Below are 18,301 nucleotides of genomic sequence, written 5' to 3' on the forward strand. Positions count from 1 at the left end.
AACGAGAAGTGACAGAAACCCTCACAGAAGACATGTCCTCACTCCTAGTCTTCGCTGTAACTAATTTTGGGTTCACAAAATTTATGTGCTGAATGAATGCTTTATTTTTTCTTTTCCAACTCGACATGTCTGTCTAGACTTCAAGCCTTATTAGTAGTAAAGAGAAAATCAGATGGATTACATCAAAAAACTTCAGGCACATTCACAGATTACTTACCCCTTGCTAAACGTCTGTCTTGACTGAAGTGCTGGGAGGGTTAGAATCTGGCCTTGAGTGGGGAAAGGAGGGCCACCCCTTCCTCTATTTTGTCCAGGAGGTTTTCCACTCCTAGTCAAATGGTGGTGCTAGTTCTTTATTTTTGAGCTACTGCATTTCCTAATTTCATGGTCATAACAGCCTCCTGTCTACTGCCTCAGAACGAGTTCACCAAAACAGAAAATGCAGCTCCATGCTCGGAAGCTCCTTAACGGGTTCGAAAGGTTACTGTTGCTTTCTTTTTCTTGCCCATTCTATAGCATAAGAAGACAGTCTTTGAGTGATATTCTTCTCTTCAAGTAGGTACTCCTATTTCTTCTCAGTGTAATTTTTTCCCTTTTTTGCTATATTTGCTGTAATTTACAAGCAGAATGTAACTTTAGAGCTTCCCTTTCATGTTAAAAGATGTTCATTTTTCTCTTGATGCTCCAGGGATATTTTGCAAAGTTGCTGGCAAGCATTGCCACGATGTTAAAATGCTAAAACTAAATTTGGTACCGTGGAAACTCACTTTTGGAATAATATTTGGCTGAGTCAGAGAGCGACACGACTACCCTTTTCTTGGGACGGCACTGACAAGCTGTCTGCCTGCCTGAGATAACATATATTTATTGGATCCAGCTCTAGCTCTGAGATACTGTCTTGTTGAAATGTGTTGGAATGTTAAAAATTATTAATTGGACTGATCAGAGGCTAGCACAAACACACTACCTGTTTTCTTAATCTTTGGTGCTGTAACTGAGGTTGAGTTTGTACTCAGCAATCTGAATAAGCCATTATTTGTTTCCCGAAGGCAGTCAAGTTTTCTGAAAAGCTACGCAATCTAGCAACACAAAAATGAGACACTCTGTCTTTAAATTGTTTTGTGATTTTAGGCAAGTTCTTTAGAAATCTTCTGCCTCAGTTTGCTTGTATGTGAAGAAACTATCAGATGTTTTTTGCAGCAGGGTGGGGTGTCTGTTCATGCCTCCCCCCACTGAGCAGTGTGCTACTCGAATCATGATGTGGCAGTCACAAAACACAGGGCAGGGTACTTTCATTTTGGTTAGAGGAATGCCACACGTTGCAGGAAATGTGCGTTAAGTTGTTAAGTGGTAAGTTTCTAGCTTTATCAAGAGAGTGAGCAGTGTTTATTCTCTCGGACATGCTCATAGGACCCAATGTGATTTTTTTAAAACTTATACAAGGGTTGAAATTATCAGGACTTGGGATTATGGTATTGATTCTTGTTTAAATTTCTATTGAGCAGATCTAATAGGCTTGTAGAGCAACACCAAACACTAGGTTGCTGGGAAAGTCATCTGGCTTTGAATGTGATATATGTATATTACATATATTTGAATGTGATCTACATATTATATATAATATCATATATAATAATGTTGAGAGTGAACTTATAAATATGAGGTAGAAGTATTTGAATTGTATCTTAAAATGCTCAGAGAGCCAAAATAAATAAAATTGAATGGAACTTCTGAGATCAAGGGTTCAGAGCCCATTTCTACTCAATTCCTGCCTGTTTCTCAAAAGCAAATGTTTGCTCCGATTTTGTTAATATCCTATGAAGACTGCCCACTAAGCCTTGGCCTGCATAGTTTATAATACTTTAAAGGTTAGATACAAGCTGGAGAGGTTGTTAGATTTTCAAAGAAATTACGAATAAAAAGAATGTGTGTGTCAGAGATATGGCAAGCAGGAGAGAAAAGCAAAATTTTGAATTTGAATGTAAGGGTCATATTTACTAGCAGGTATTTTTCTTACACCCTTGGAGATACTAGTTTGGTTTTATTCCTTGTGATAGGGAAGGGATAAAGCTCATTTGTCTTAAGTTTACAGCAAGAACAAAGTCAATTTTCTTTTATTTAAATTATCTCTGTATCTTTCATTTGGTTTAGGATTTCGAGTTAGCTACTCTCCACCTTCCTCCCAACACTCACTCCAAACCTCTGTACAATATAAATATTTGCACTGGGAATCTGCTAAATGTTTTTACACAGTTGTCTGTAGGTTCTCTGGGTATTTGTCCATATTCATTTAGGCCGGTTGGTCAGAACAACCGCTGGGGCTGAGGAGGGCCTGGTGGTTGGGCTTCAGTTTGCTTTCAACAGTGAACAGTTGTGCTCCATGATAGCAGATTGGCTGCAGAGAAAAATTGGCAAGCATGAGAGTGACCCAGCTCTGGGTAGATTGTCCACATGTTTGTGAGGTAGTTGCAGCAACTGTTTCACTGATGTCGGCTGAGATGTGCCCGTGCCTCGGCATCTCTATTAGGGCTGTGTCTCCGTCATTAATCCCCCGGTGAAGCTCCCTACGTAGGGTGTAATGAAGTGTCATTGTTTAAGGCAGGTACTCTACAGGGGGCTTTGATGAGGTGATGGTGATGATGGTGAGCTTGCCTTCTGGGCAACATCTCAGGAGACTTTCTTTGGATCATCCCCACTGGACAACAGCACTGAAGGCTTGCACATCAGTGAGTTTTATGGTTCTTTCTAAGGAGTGTAAATTTTTCTCTCTGAAAGCACATGACTCTTTAAGGGGATGAATTGTCTATTCACCCTTGAAAATACTTTGCTAGAAAGCTTAGACTCGTGCTCAGGTCTTCCATAGGAGTAACTCTTGGGTGAGGATTCAGACATTGGGTAAATCAATTCAAATCCAGGGCTGAGTCCAAGTCTTAGCTGCCGCCACTGTAGCTATGTGATTCACCTTGGGACTCAAATTCCTCATCTGCCAAGGAGGGATAACAAGAGTGGGGACTGAATGTAATTGTACAGAATACGTGAGATTAAACTACTTGCAGTCTTCAAGTGTTAGAAGCTCAATATGACAAAGCCATTTTTTCTTCCATGCCCAGTATAGTGCCTGATAATAAATGCTGGTGCAATGAAAGACCAGAACTCACAGTCAGCACCGTAGCTGCTAAGTATTTGCGTCCATCTGATCTTACCCGGGCAGTTGCCTGAAGAAAAACAGGGCAATGAACCCAGCCAGCTTGAGCATGCCACCTGGTGAAATGCAGCTGCTTTTGTAATGAGTACAACATGTTGGAAGGGAAAACACGGAAACCTCCACATCCTTTGCGACTGTGAGGATGGTCACATCCTTTTGTGGTGAGAACAGTAGCAAAGAAAATGGGCAAATTCTTGCAGGGATAAGTGTGTAAAAAACTTGTTTCAAATGTTCCACATTCATCCTGGTATCAAAAGAGGTGTTTTGCTTGGTCGTTGGGCAAGGTCTGAATCTCTGCACATGTGGAGTTGAACACTAACTTCTGATTCCATGTGATGCCAAAGACCTGGGGGTAGTCTCTTTTTCATCGGCTGTGTTATAAATATTTAATACCTGAGTAACAGCTTAGTGTATTAGTGCCTAACATTTGGGGAGCTGTTTGTGTAATGCTTTTATATGCGTTATCACATTTAATCCTTACAACACCCCCAAGTAGTAAACAATATTGTGATACCAATTTTACAAATGAGGAAACTAAGGTTGTGCAAAGTTAGGTATTGTGTCTGGTGTTAGACAGCTTTATAAATGACAGTCCTAAGATTCCAATAAGCTTATCTGTTTCCATAGCTCATGCATTCAGCTATCAGTTCATACAATATTAATTTTTAAAGTTTTGGATCAATATGATCCTTGCCTTTGAGAAGCCAGTTGAGCACCTACAGCTGATAAGAGATAATATTATACTCTCTCTAAGCCTAAGTATCTTCATCTGTAAGAGGGGAATAATGATATCTGACTTACAGAAGTTTTATGGCTACTGGTGAGGATTAAAAAAATACATGTTAAAGAGCTTTGTAAAAAGTTAAGTTTTACAAAATACAAGTTTTTACATGGAATGCATAAATTATTACTTAATAAAATGTAAAATCTTGTCACCAAGTAAATGACAGTAGTCCTGGTGTGGTGCTATGAAATGGGTATGAGAGGCAGGTTGATTGATGTTCTAAAGAAATGAGACCGTGTGCCATGATGGAAATAAGGGTGCGGCTTCCCAGGCAAGTGGTAAAGCTTTTAAATATGGCAGGCAGGGAGGGAGAGGGGCAGTCAGACTCAGAGAGCCAGCCTGTGACCTCTCTGAGTGACCCCCTCCCTGGGGCACTGCTGCAGCCTTTGCGAATGCTCCCTTACTCTTTGAGAAGACAGGGGACTAGAAGCTGCACTAGCCTTTCAGCTGTGAAAAGCCACAAAGATCTGTACTGGCTGCACACCTGGAGCTGAATGTTCTTTGCCCCAGACGTCAGGAGCTTAATCTGGCTTTGCTCTCCTATTTATGGCTGTCACCAACTCTCGGTTCTTCAGGGTTTCCTGCTGAGAGTGGATACAAATGGGGCACAGTCTTTCAGCTCCCTGCCACCTTGAAGGCAATATACAGGCCCTCTGTGGGTACTGCCAGTTGGACAGGGGAAGAGATGGGCTACGACAAAATGACAATCCTTGGTATGTTGAAAAGTGTAAGACCTGCTAAATCTCTGTGGTCGCGGTTGCTGTCTTGCCGTTTGCTGGGATAGTTATTGCCACTGGGTTTTTGGCATTTCTGTCTCCTCTGATCTCACCAAACTGTTCTTTTACCAAATGGCCAGCTGCTGAGTTTTCTAAATGTGTCTCTTCCCCTAGGTTGGTTCAGAAGCCCTACAAGCCCTTTTGCAAATGGGCAATCTGCATTTCTGAGACCCTTCCTCTCTCTGTAGTTTTGAGAAACAGTCTCGCTGGGGTATTTCTTGTGAGGATTTTGATAAAGACACCAAGAAATCCACAAGAGCTTTTGAGTTCTTCTCACAGAAAGCATTTGTCTTGTTACTCCCATTTTTATTTACTACCGCCAATCACTTGACAGGATTCATTCCCTTAAAACCAGGTACAGAAAGGTATTTAATAAAGATGACCACATCATATATAATAATCCATTTTAATATATTTCACTTTACAACTATGTAACAAATACAGTTATAAATTTCTTTTTTATTTTTGATACAGAATTTGAAAACCCTCCTCTCATTGAGGTTTGCTAAAGCATATGTAGATAGTAAGATTACTCAGAACCCATATAGCCCTACTTGACATACACTGTTAAATTCTTTTCTTGGTCTTATTTAAGAAATGAGTAACAGTTATAAGGGCCCTGCCGTGGTTTATTAAGGTGTCTCCCGGAGTCTCTGCTCCCACTTGGACTGAAGTGGCTCAAGCGCAAAGATGACCTCTCAAGATTTCAAGTGCAGAATTAGTTCAGCTCACACTCCTGCACCTTGGGAAGGGCTGGGATGCACCAGGGGTTAGGGACCGGATTGTTGTGCTTGGCAGAGCCTGACATGTTCCTTGATCCCAAGACATTAGAGCATATGATTATTGTACAACATGTAATATTATTACGCAACTGTAGTATGTACTATAGATCATGATGTCATATAGTCTAATGGGGTACAGTAGAATGTGGTGACGGGTTTGAGGGTGATGATCACTGGGGTGTGGAAGCCCAAAGAAGGGATGTTATTCCTGGGTGAGGGGAGGTGGAAGGGGGATGGAGGAGAAGGAAGATGAGAGGGGTGGAGGGTGGTTGAGGTTGGTTTCATAGAGAAAGTGACATTTGCCCATGACCTTTAAAGTTGGGTAATGATTGCACAGGAAGATGTAAGGCAAGTGAAGAATATAAGCAAAGGTATGGCAATAAAGGTTTGGGACAGGAACATAGGTAGGAATGTTCAGGGAGGTGGTACAAGATAATTTAGTACTGGAGAATTAAACATCATATTTCTGGACTTTGAAAAGAGTAGGCATTAGATATTTGGGAGTGGGGTTGGAATGAAATAAAAGCTTAATGTTAGGAAAATACTATGCCATTTGAAGTTTTCAGATCAAGAAGGAGTAAATCAATTTGGAAGTGACTCGCATAGGTCAAGAAAGGTGTATTACAATGTAAAAAATGCTTTAGGACTTGAATTTTGAAATCATGACTGTTTATAGTTATAAAGAGGATTTTGTTCCAAAAATGACTAGTGGAAAAAGAAAAAGGTTGGGAGTCCAAAAATACTACTCTGCCACTGCTGAGTAACCTTGGTAAACAACTTGCATATTCAGTGCTCAGTTTTCCCAACTATAAAATGGGTGTAATTATCTTACCCTCATCAAAGATACTACTAGTGATACAATGGAGGTTAAGTGATAGAACTTTGAAAAAATAACACACCTCATATATTTGTAAAATGCTGTTAACTTGGAATATTTTTATAGTAAAAAAATAGTACATTATATTGGAAATTGAACCAGTCTTTTAAAAAATTGATTGTGGCAAGATATCTAATATGAGATCTATTCTCTTAACTCAAATTTTAAGTGTACAATATATTGTTATTTATAGGTACAATGTTTGGCAGATCTCTAGAGTATTTATCTTACTTAACTGAAACTTTATGCCTATTGATTAATAACTACTATTTCCCCCTTCTCCCAGCCCCTGGTAAACACCGTGCCAATCTTTGATTTTATGAATTTGACTATTTTAGAGATTCATTTAAGTGGAATCACGCAGTACTTGTTTTCCTGTGTCTGGCTTATTTCACTTAGCATAATCCTCAAGGTCTATCCATGTTGTCACATTTTTCAGAATGGTCTTTTTAAAGGCTGAATAGTATTCAATTGTATGTATATACCTCATTTTCCTTATTCATCAGGTGATAGACTTTTAGGTTGTTTTCACATTAAAGAAACTATTTTCAACAGTGTTGCAATGAACATGGGAGCACTAATATCTCGTCAATATCCTGATTTCAATTCTTTTGAATATATGCCCAGCTGTGGAATTGCTGGATCATCTGGTAGTTCTATTTTTCATTTTTTGAAGAACCTCCATACTGTTTTCATAGAAGTCACCATTTTACATTCTCACTGGTAGTATTCAAGAGTTCCCATTTCTCTCCATCCTTGCCAACTTGTCAACTTTTGGTTTTTTTTGGTGATGGCCATCCTGATAGGTGTGAGGTGATATCTCACCGTGGTCATGATTTGCAACTCCCTGATGATTATTGATGATGGACATTTTTTCATATACTTGATGCCCATTTATATGTCTTCTTTGGAGAAATGCCTATTCCAGGCCTTAGCCTACTTTTAAATTAGATTATTAGTTTTTCTCTTATTGAGTTGTATATTTCCTTATATATTGTGGAGATTAATCTCTTATCACACATGTAGTGTGCAAATATTCCTCCCATTCTGTAGGTTATCTTTTCACTCTGTTGATTGTTTCCTTGCTTTGAAGACACTTTTTAGTTTGATGTAGTCCCACTTGTTCTGTACTTTCAGTGTTGTATACATGAAATCATTGCCAAGACCAATGTCACAAAGTATTTTGCTTTCTTCTAGGAGTTTTATAGTTTTAGTTCTTACATTTAAGTTTTCCCAGCACCATTTGTTGAAGAGACTATCTTTTCCTCACCATGTGTTCTTGGCAACCTGGTTGAAGGTTGATTGACTATGTACATGTGGATTTATGTAGGGCTCTCTCTTCTGTTCCATTGGTCTACATGTCTATCTTTATGCCAGTACCATACAGTTTTGATTATTGTAGCTTCATAATACATTTTGAAAGCAGGAAGTGTGCTGACTCCAGCTTTGAACAAATCTTTCAAGTTTTAGGCCCTATTTCCCTCACCAATTAAATGCAGGCATCGGACTTGGGAGGCTCTGTGGTCCCTGTGGCTATACCATATGATTTTATGTTTATTGCTTTCAGCAACCTCCATTTAGAACAATGAATTGAGATGATCATATCATAAGCACACACCCATAGGCATCTATGCTGGGAATAAAAGAAAGACAGGTCATCATTCCACTGGTTTAGGACTCTAGTTGGAAAAGAATTTGTTGATATCTCTTGCAGCTGTCTACAATGCTTCATGCTATGGGAGTGGGGGAGGTGAATCCAGTGATTTGGAGATAGAGGGAAGGGGGGGCAGATTGTGCTTTCTCTTTTCCTCTAAGGAAAAATAAAAGGCAAGGACACCAATTAACAAAAAAGAAAGGCAAAGACTCATTGGGGGGTGAGGGTGGAGGGAAAGGCTAAGTACACTAAATCATTTAATTTCATTTACAATAAATCTCAAATGATGATACTATACTCCTGAGAATGTTCCATGGTGCACAATGCCTGGGATTTCTATTTCAAGCACAGAATTACAAGGAGAGGGTGACATCATAATTTTCAACATGGAGACTATTGCTCATGTTGTTTTGTTGGTCTATTCCACCATGTCATTTGGGCTTCACAAATCAAGCAAAGAGGTACTTCAAAACTAATTTGTGAAGGAAAACATTCATAGAAAAGTGTTTTCTAGGAAAGGAAAAAGTAGAAAGCAAAATCTGCTTACTATGGCATTCATGTTGCATAAGCAATATTAATGCAGTTGAGTATTAATCATTCAGAGCAGTTCACAAATTGTTCACATTCACAGGGCCCTTGCTTCACTTCTTTCTCACCATCTGGATTCTATCCATGTCACTCCTCCCTCAGTACTTGGAATAGAAGTGAATTGAAATGTGCCAACTTTCTATTTCCTAGCAGCCATGGTAGTATGTTCAGTAGAGAAAGAGATTTATATTGCTAAATAGAAGGAGGTTTTTGGATTGTTTAAACCTTTAATTTGTTGATGGGATTCCTAGAATCCACTACCATCGATATTTGAGAATTGAGTACATGAGACAAGTTTGTAGATTTACAAAAGTGTAACTAACAAGGGCTGTACTTGATTTTCTTATCCAGCTCTTTAGTTTTAAATTTATTGCTAGTTTTATTTATCAAACTAATTCTCAGAGGAGTAGTATTTGCTGTGGCCACAAGGAAACATCTGTGAGCTTAAACCTTAAAGGCAGATAGCCAGTTAGAACATTTGGCGTATGAGGCTTAGATTGCAGAAGAGAAAAAGTAATCAGGGCAACCCTTAAAAACATCGAGAAGGCAACGAAGAAAAGTGTCTTATCACTGACACACTGAAGTATTGAGTTCATGTTAATTACGAAATGTCAGAATCCATAATGAATCAGCTAGGAGTGTCATATTATGGCAAGTTTGGAAGTCGTGTCAATCTCTACTGCCAGGATTTATGGTAGATTATATAATGGAATCCTGAGCCCTAAGAGATCAAAGGAAAATGCTGGCTCTTTCTTCCTCCATTCTCTTAGGTCAAGCCTACCAGCAAGGAAGCCAAGTGGAGAGTTGAGCAATTATCTGAAGTGGGCAGTAAAGACGGCCAAAACCAGATAATACACAACCAGAAAGTCACTGTGGAGGGAAAATGTGAACTGAAAATAGAAGGGAGGGGAGTGGAATATCAAACAATTTGGTCAGTGTCCACAGTTCAAGTTCACTGGATAATAGCCAATTCCTCGCTTCACGTAATTATTTAGATGGAGTCTAAAAGAGTGGGATGAAAAACAAAATGAGTTCATTACCAAGGTTGTTGTATGTTTGTGCAAATTTCTCTGCATCTATGTTGCTATCTGTGACCAGTCTAATTCTGAGTATTTCCAGGGATTGCATTTTACTATTTTAGATTAATGGGTTGAGGTGGTTGAGGAAGCCCATGTAATCTGTAGACTCAAATGGAGAAAAATTTTCTTTTATAGATTAATTGAATATTATATTTAATTAACTACTTTCCCCCCAGAACATATGCTTATGAATTTTTCCATTGAAAACTCTGCTGTTCTCTTGCTTTGTCATTTCCTCAAGTGGCAATTTCTTTATCTTCTTGGTTTCTGTAGGACATATCAATGAAGTTTACAAGTGCACTAGAATGGGATTTGTATTACTTTTGGTTAAAAAAAGAAAACCAAAGTCTCAGATCAATGTAGTGTTTCTATTTTTTTCTATTTGATATGGAAACCATAAACTACTCACTCTGAGCAGATGTTTCCTCAACCTAAAATATAGTTATCAGTCCATTGGCACCTATAAATCTGTCATCGTATACCTACTAATCCTTAAGACTCCTAAATTCAATGTTAAACTTTTCGTTTGTTGTCTTTTTTATTAAGAAAACGTTCATAAATTAAGTTCACTGCTGCTTGGAATTAAGAAAAAACACAGTAACGCTAGTTTTTCAGATGGAAACACAAAGTTAAGAAGTTAAACAAGTATGTTTTTCTCAATCATGTCTTGTACATTTGAAGTCACTGTATAGCATTTTAGAGACAAAACAACAACACTAACAAAAAAACAAGCCCCAGGGCCTTTTTTCAGTTTAAGCTCATGTTTGTAATTCACAGTGAAATTGGCCATGGGATACTATTGAAGCCCTCCAAAGGAGTCTACTGAAATATCTTATAATGAAGTAAACATTTAAGAAGAATTTTACATGCAACTAAGGATTAAGAAATTTGTTGTATAAGTAATGGGATGAAGGTATATAGTAAGTGGCATTGCTAAATTCCTCACTTGTGCTGTGCAGTGACTGTTTTTCCCATCATGGAGCAAAGTCGGAAGCTCTGTGGTGAGCCATACCACACCAGCTGCGACTCTGCTGCTGGACACGTTTGGAGTTACTGTGGGTCAGGACTTTTTGTTCTACTGGCAAAGCCAATCTACAGAAATGGAAGTCATTCTATGGACCTGAGTGGACATAGTGGATGGTGGCCTATGCATGCTGCGTAAATGCTTGCTAATGGCATCAACAGTAAATAGCTCATGCCCTATTTAGCTTTGTAAAGGAATATGATCAAGGAACTTGAGCTGAACAGAGAAGCCAAACATTGATTCTTTAGTGCTGATTGGTAAGTGAGACTGCTTCTATCTGTAACCACCCTGCTTCATTTAAGTGAAGAATCAAACCAGCTTTAATTAAGGAAATCTTTAGAAACCACCTATAATATCCTTTTGCTTCCAATTAAAAATAATCTGAAGGACAAAACTAAAAAGACTTAAGCACAAAAACTTCTGCAGGTTTTCCAGGACTATAGTTTCAAATCTAAGCCCAACTCTTTTTGAGCAAGGATATAGATATTAATATGAATTCTGAATCGTCACTGAAGTATGAGTGAACGAACACACTGCCTTCTTTTTTCTCTTTGCTGTCTTCTTCCCTGAATGCATAAGGCCTAATTCAGTTTGGAGAGTACATTTTCAATTTGTTTGATTATCAAGCCTGTATTGCCAAGGGCTTACACTGGGCATCTGGTGAGCATATCATTTGTTTTTCTTCAGTTTATGAGCTGCTACCATTAAAAAAACCACCTGCGTACACTGAATGGTGGAAGTTTCTGTACATGTTATCAGGTAGGTTAACAAATTTGTCTATGATGCTCAATTGTCCACTCTGTATACAGGAAACCCAAACTTTAAAAGAAACACCTCTTTTATTTCATTCTTTTCCCCCTCAAAGCTTTACTATGGCTGCTATCAACTGAAAACACTTCCTGATTTCAGTCCCACAACCTCCTCCTCCTGCCGGTAGTATGGAGCTAATGAGAAGTAAAATATGAGCATGCATTTAGCTCTAAAATAGGAGAACGTCTTCAGATAATCGACTTTGTATATTCAGTTACCTACCTAAAAATAGAGACACAATTGTTAACATTCTCACTGAGAAATATTTCTGCTGAATTTAATTATTCAAAGTGACAAGTGACAGTTTCATGGGGGCAAAAAGGCTGTTAGGTAGACAAGTCACCAGTTCACTTGTATTTGTGATCACCAAGTTATCACACTGTCTTTTATTTAAAATTTAAGAGAGAAAATACTTTACTGACTTTTGAGTCTAGGTCTCATTTCTTCCATGGGACATTTTTAAACTAGTTAGCAAACCTCTTGAAAAGCCATGAATGTAATACAATGAAATTGCAAGTTGTCGCCACTGCCTAGAAGCCAACTTGAGAGGCTGTGTACTCATTTAGCAGTTTGAGAATCCAATATCAGGAATGTGACATAAAAGATTAAAAGCCCCTTATTTGTAAATACTATGTTATTGTTTGAAACATACAAAAGCACAGGAAGTGGGAGTCAACTGAGTTATACTAAGAAGGTTTATTTTTATGTAACCTGCCTAAATGGCAAGGGAAGCCTGGGGCCTGGGACACAGGTTTGTCTGCCAGTCAGCTCGGGATGCTGATGGACCTACCCTTATTTCACTAGGGACCACATTCACATGTACTGCTCAGGGTGGTGACTTTCTCATTGTAGCACGGGCCTGTTGGAATGAAGTATTTCAGGAAAATTTTCGGTTGGACCTTGCCAACTTTGCTGTATAGGAAATGAAAGTTCTAGACAAAGACTTAGTGACTAACCAAAATGTTAAATAACGTCATCAGTTCTGGGCTTTGCTACTGACCTCAACAGTGCAGAGGGACTGGTCAAGCCAGTCTTCCTAGGGTGGAGATGCGCACGTGTTCCTGGGCACACAGAACCATCAGCCTCATCTGCAACGGCGTCGCTGACTGCAGGCCATTTAGAAATACCACAAAAACTCCTCTGGCTTAGGAATTTTAAACAATCGTAGTTCTAATCCTTGTATGACGAGTCTGAGCAGTGGTGAATGAACCCTCCAGTGAATCATAGAACTCTGAACTGGGTGAACTGCTGTAGCGTCTTACTCCAAGGTGAGAGCGCCTGTAGCTCCTTGCCAGCTCAATGTAGCCAGAGGAAGGAGGGCAAAGGGAAAGGGTTTAACAAATCAAAGTACCTCGACCTCGGGGGGCCTGAAGAAAGTAGAATCAATGCAAATCCCTGGGAATTTGGATCCTCCGCAATTTTCCATATGCTATTTCGTTCCGCAATTTTCCATATGCTATTTCGTTCCTCAATTTTTTGGTGTTCCTACGCACTTGTTCGTCTCTGAGTGGTCTTGCATTTCTCTTCCCACTTTGAGGTCCTGGATCCAAAGTCGATTATTCCAGAAAGCTCTAAGGCTGTGCTGTTGGTGGCACTTTGAAAGAGGCCTGAAACAAAACCACTGGGATCCTAGGTGCCATTGAACCCGGGGCTCCTTGAAAACATATCTGAATAATCGTGCCACTTAGGTGATAACACCAGAAAGGTATTTCCCCATTTTATTGCCTTTCTGTTTATTAACAACATGTAACATCAGTGTTTCTCCCACTCCCAAAGATATTTGGCTCCATTAATATTAAATGTTGGTTTTATATAGAAAGATTCTAAGGCTTGAAGAATAAAATACATAAAATATGTTAGAGGGTTAGTGTAGTGCCATCGTGTAGTCATGGACATGTCCTTGACTCGCTCCCTCGCTCCCTCCCTCCTCCCTCTCTCCCTTCCTTCCCTTGCCCCCTCCCTCCCTCTCTCTCCTTCTCTTTCTCTACCTCTCAAGTTACAAAAATAAATTCTTTAAAGTCATATTTGTTTTGTGATCTGATCTACTTTATTCACTCTTGGAGTCAGTTCAGTTAAGAAATTAATCTAATGCTAATAATATCAGCTCTGCATTTATTGATCACATTTTCTGCTAGCTATGGTGCTTTGCACCTTACAGAGAATGGCCTATTAAGATATTACAGCATCTCTAGAAGTAGTTATCATTTTACCCACTTTCTAGGAAAACAAGCCAAGGCCTAGAGAAATCAAGTAATTTGCTGAAAACCATCTAGTTGGTAGATGGTATAACACAATTTGAACTTAGAACTGTAACTCAAGATCTTCGCCAGTGTAAATAAGGGTTTTCAGGTTATGTCTGCAGGCAGAAAGCTTAGATGCTGGAGGAAATACAGAAGCAGTTATAAAAGGGAAAATCCTCTTCCCTTGAGATGCTTATAATCTGCTGAAATGAGGAGCTCAAATTTCCACTGTGAAATGATATTTGTATCCACACTGCATGGGACAAATTCTTATGATTTCCTTTTTACTGTTTAGAACTCATCTACTACAGTCAAGAACTCTGAGACTAAGCCTTTACAGGGAATGGACGGTGCCTTTCCTACTTTTCAATATTGTATGAGCACATTTTCCTGCCTGTAAATGGAACTTAATAGAGTTGACTGATTTTATCTGGTTCAATTCTATTTAGTAAGACAAGAGGCAAGGATCAGCTGAGCAGATCTTCGTTTATCAAGTTCAATTGCCATTCTGATTTCTCTTCCACTAGTGAAAAATGAGTCACCAGATTTGATGCTAAGCTTGAGAAGTGAAGAGGTCCTTTGACCAGTAAAACCATAGCCATACTATCCGGTTGCTTTGCTTATTAAGTTTAATATAGATTAATGGTAAACATTATTTTGGGGTCCCTGGATGCATATGAACTAAAGATGATGAGAAATGAAGCACAATTATAAAGACTTGCAGAAGGAAGAAAATCCTCAAAATTGGTAAATCACACATGAATAATCAAGAACTGAATACAATGTAACAATATGTGTTCATTTCTACTAATAAATGAGCTACCATTATTCTCTCTTCACTCTCTATTTGGGTCATATTACTTCTCTGCTCTATTTCCATTCTTACTGGTACCTATTTATGTGATTTCTCCCAGTTTTGATTCTATCTTGTGGCTTTAATCTTGTCTCTTAAGTAAATTGCAACTCAGTAAATACAGTCCAGTATTGTTTATTGTAATTCCTGTCTTCATGCCAGGTGCTTAGAGAAGGACTTCTTTTATTAATTTATCTGTCTGAACATCTGCTAACAAGAGCCCTAATACACACTTTGATTATAGTTGATTCAGGGTAACAGGTTCAGTTTGGTGCATTCAATCTTGGTCTGCCTATGTAACAGGGCCATACAGCTAATTAGAGTAGTTTTCTACCTATCTCGTTGATCTGACACATAGTAGCAAGTAAGATGGATCAGAATTTTCTATCCAGTCTGAAGTTGTATGTGTACAACAGTAGTGCATTTTCTTAAGAAGCAAAAATCTTAGTCATCTGGAAGTTCAGGTTCCATGATGCTAAAGAGAGCCAAGCATCAGAAGCTAGAATCCGCTGAGGACATACACAAACATATCTACATCCATGTTTTCTCCCAGTTACAACATGCATTATTGGTTTGTCCCCTATGTAAATAATAACATACTATTGCCAATTGAAGTGTAAATGATAGTTTGTTTGTTTGTTACTAGTTAAGTATTAAAGAAACTTTTCAGAATAGTTTTGTGCTCCCTACTGAGCTCAAGCATGCAGAACACATTTCTTCCAATTACAGTGGCAATGAAGAGATTGGCTAGTGTGTTTTGCAGAAATCTGCCCCTGTTTCTGTTGATCTTTCTTCAGCCCCACTGGGCCCTGGGAACAAGATGCAGTGGGTTATCCTTGTTGCGTCAACCAGGAAGCAAAAGCCCTTCCAAGGGATGGTCAGGAAGGGAGGTAGGAGGGCAGAAGCATGCCTCAGGGGTGCTGCTTATCCTGTTGGCCATCGGTCCTTTCAGGAAAGGTTTTCGGGGGTAGGAACAAAGCTTATTGGTCATCCTTGCTTTGCCATGAGACCTCACCAGCTCCCTTCAGGCTTGTTTGTCTTCCCACACTGGTGCCTTTACTTTTCATTTCAGCTGAAATCCTTTCTACCCAGGAGGAGAAGCAAGAGAGAAAATGGAAATGTTTTCAATTTTGAGACTCTGACCAAACTACAGAAATCTGCTCTAACTGGAAATCTGAAGAAACAAATTATGAATGTTGTTCAGTAGAGGTAATATAAAAATACAGCTTTTCTGGTTTTCATAGGAAGGCTTTCTGAGCAGCCTGAGACCTTCTTACCTGAGGGGTTCATCCTTGAAACATGAGGATTTGCAGTCTCCGGGGGTTTATATGATGCTGGAGGGACTGTTGTTGATCTGGGGAGCTCTGTGCTCTAGATTCTGTTGACGTGATGTAGAATCAGGCTTCGGTTTCTGAGAAACCTGTCAGTGCTTTCTAATGTTGGAGTATCAATGGAGGAAGGCTATGCTTCTGAATTGACTAGAAGTGGTATTTTCACATTTAAATGAACTCATTACTTACGTTTCAATTTAAAAATAGTTACTGTGTTTTTGCATATTGTAGAATGCATATTAATTTTAACAAGTTTTGAAAAGAGAAAAGAATAAAGATAAAAATCACTTATATACTCATAGCTACATAATCACTAGAATATTTTAGTATGTTTTCATATAGTTTTTTTGCTTAGTATGTATGTGTATATATTTTTATCTTTGTATGTTTGCTTATTAAATAAAATGGAAAAATTCTAATATAATGTTAACTAAAACCCAAAACATAACACAATTTCCATTCACAAAATACATACATATACAAAATGTGTATTTCAGAAATTGAAGTTATATTGTATCTTGGGTTTTCATTAATATTATATCATGTAGTGTATATATACACATATACACATAATATGCACACATATGCATACACACATACACATACAGGTATGCATTTTACAAACTGAAATTAAGTTGTATCTGTAGCACTTTTTTAATAGAATTTATTTAATTACTTAGGTGTTTAATAAGCATTGATGTCCACATCTTTGTTTATTTCCTTAAAAATAATTTCTAAAAGTAGAAATACAGTGTCAAAGGGTAAAGCTGCTTTTAAGGTTCTTGAGGAGGGGGTATTACCAGATTTATTTTATTCCTTTTTGAAAATATTATTATATTATCCAAACTCTCTTTAAAGCACTAATTGCCCACAATCCTACCTAGAATTCAAATCATTACTTTATTTGGCTATACCACCTCTGGTCCTTGTCCATGAATTTATTCTATTATTGGTTACCTCTAATTAATATAATGGGTTGGATTTTATTTTTGTGATTTTATTATGCTACAGTCTTTTGTCTTTCTTCTTTTCTTCCTTTCTTTTTGCTTGGGCTGAACTCCTCCAGAGAAACCACTGAATACAGCTTGATGTGTGTCTTCTACACCTTTCTGCATGCTCACACAACCCCGTATGAACACATACACTGATACAGAAGGGACTGGATCCTATTTATCTTAAAATGTGGGAACAAGCTATTTACACAACACACTTGACTCTTGAGCAATGTGTCAACTCTCTCACATAACTGATAATCTGCATATAATTTTTGACTCCCCAAAACTGTTGGGGATTATCCTACTGTTGACAAGAAGCCTTACTGATAACAGACATAGTTTATCAACACATATTTTGTACGTTATATATATTATACACTATATACTATAGTCTTACAATAAACTAAGCTAGAGAAAAGAAAATGCCTTTGCAAACTGTATATCTCTAAAAAATTTTCCAATATATTTATTGAAAAAAAATCCACCTGTAAGTGGACCTGCACAGTTCAAACCCATGTTGTTCAAGGGTCAACTGTATGTAACTGTGTGTGTCTTACCCTGTCTTGATTTTCTCTCTTTGAAATATATCTTAGAGGTACAAGAAAGATCTATCTAGTTCTTTTAATAATTGTCTGAAGTATGAATTTGTTAAGATTTATTCAAGTATTCTGTTATCAATAGGCATTCAAAATGCTGTCACCACAAATATTCATAAACATATTCTTAGCTATTGGTAACTTTATTTTTATGGTCTATTCCTAGAAGTAGAATTGTTAGTTCAAAGGGTGTTTGTAGTCTTAAATTTTAATTGGTTTGCCCATATTATTTTCTAAAAATATTATGGCAAATCACATTCCCACTCATGATGTTTCAGAATATCGTTTTCCCCATGCTCTTATTTCTCTACTTCCTAATATTTGCTAGTCTAATGAGTAAGCATGATTAGTTTAATTTTTATTGTCTTGACTTCTAATGAGGTTGAGCATATGTTCATATTATTATTATTCCTTTGGTTTTTCCTTCTCTGTCCATTTCCTATATGTATCCTTGGCCCATTTTTCCTATACATAGTTGCTTTTTTTTCTTATAAATTTATAAAAGCTCCTTGAATATTACAAATTTTTTTTGTCACATAGTTGCTGTATCTTTCCACATGAATAATTTGTTCTTTGATTTTATTTTTGTAATTTTCTGCCACATAATTTAGAAAGTAATCTTATGATAACACATCTCTCTCTCTTCCCTCACAGAATCTGGATTTTCTGTCTTACTTGACAAGGTCTTCCCACCTATTTTCTTAAAT

At 37.9% G+C, this 18,301-nt stretch overlaps 1 protein-coding gene across 2 annotated transcripts in view; it reads left to right on the forward strand.

Annotated features, from left to right (window-relative positions):
• Window positions 1–418: 418 nt before the first annotated feature.
• ESR1 (estrogen receptor 1) overlaps window positions 419–18,301 on the forward strand; it is a 302,834-nt gene continuing 284,951 nt past the window's right edge. Inside the window, exon 1 of one of the 2 annotated variants that reach the window (XM_073219766.1) lies at window positions 419–480. The gene's annotated coding sequence lies outside the window, so the exon portion shown is untranslated. Of the gene's footprint in view, window positions 556–18,301 lie in introns of both variants that reach the window. The other variant, XM_073219765.1, reaches the window with a different exon arrangement.

Source organism: Manis javanica, chromosome 13 (genome assembly GCF_040802235.1).
Source record: "Manis javanica isolate MJ-LG chromosome 13, MJ_LKY, whole genome shotgun sequence".
Lineage (NCBI taxonomy): Eukaryota > Metazoa > Chordata > Mammalia > Pholidota > Manidae > Manis > Manis javanica.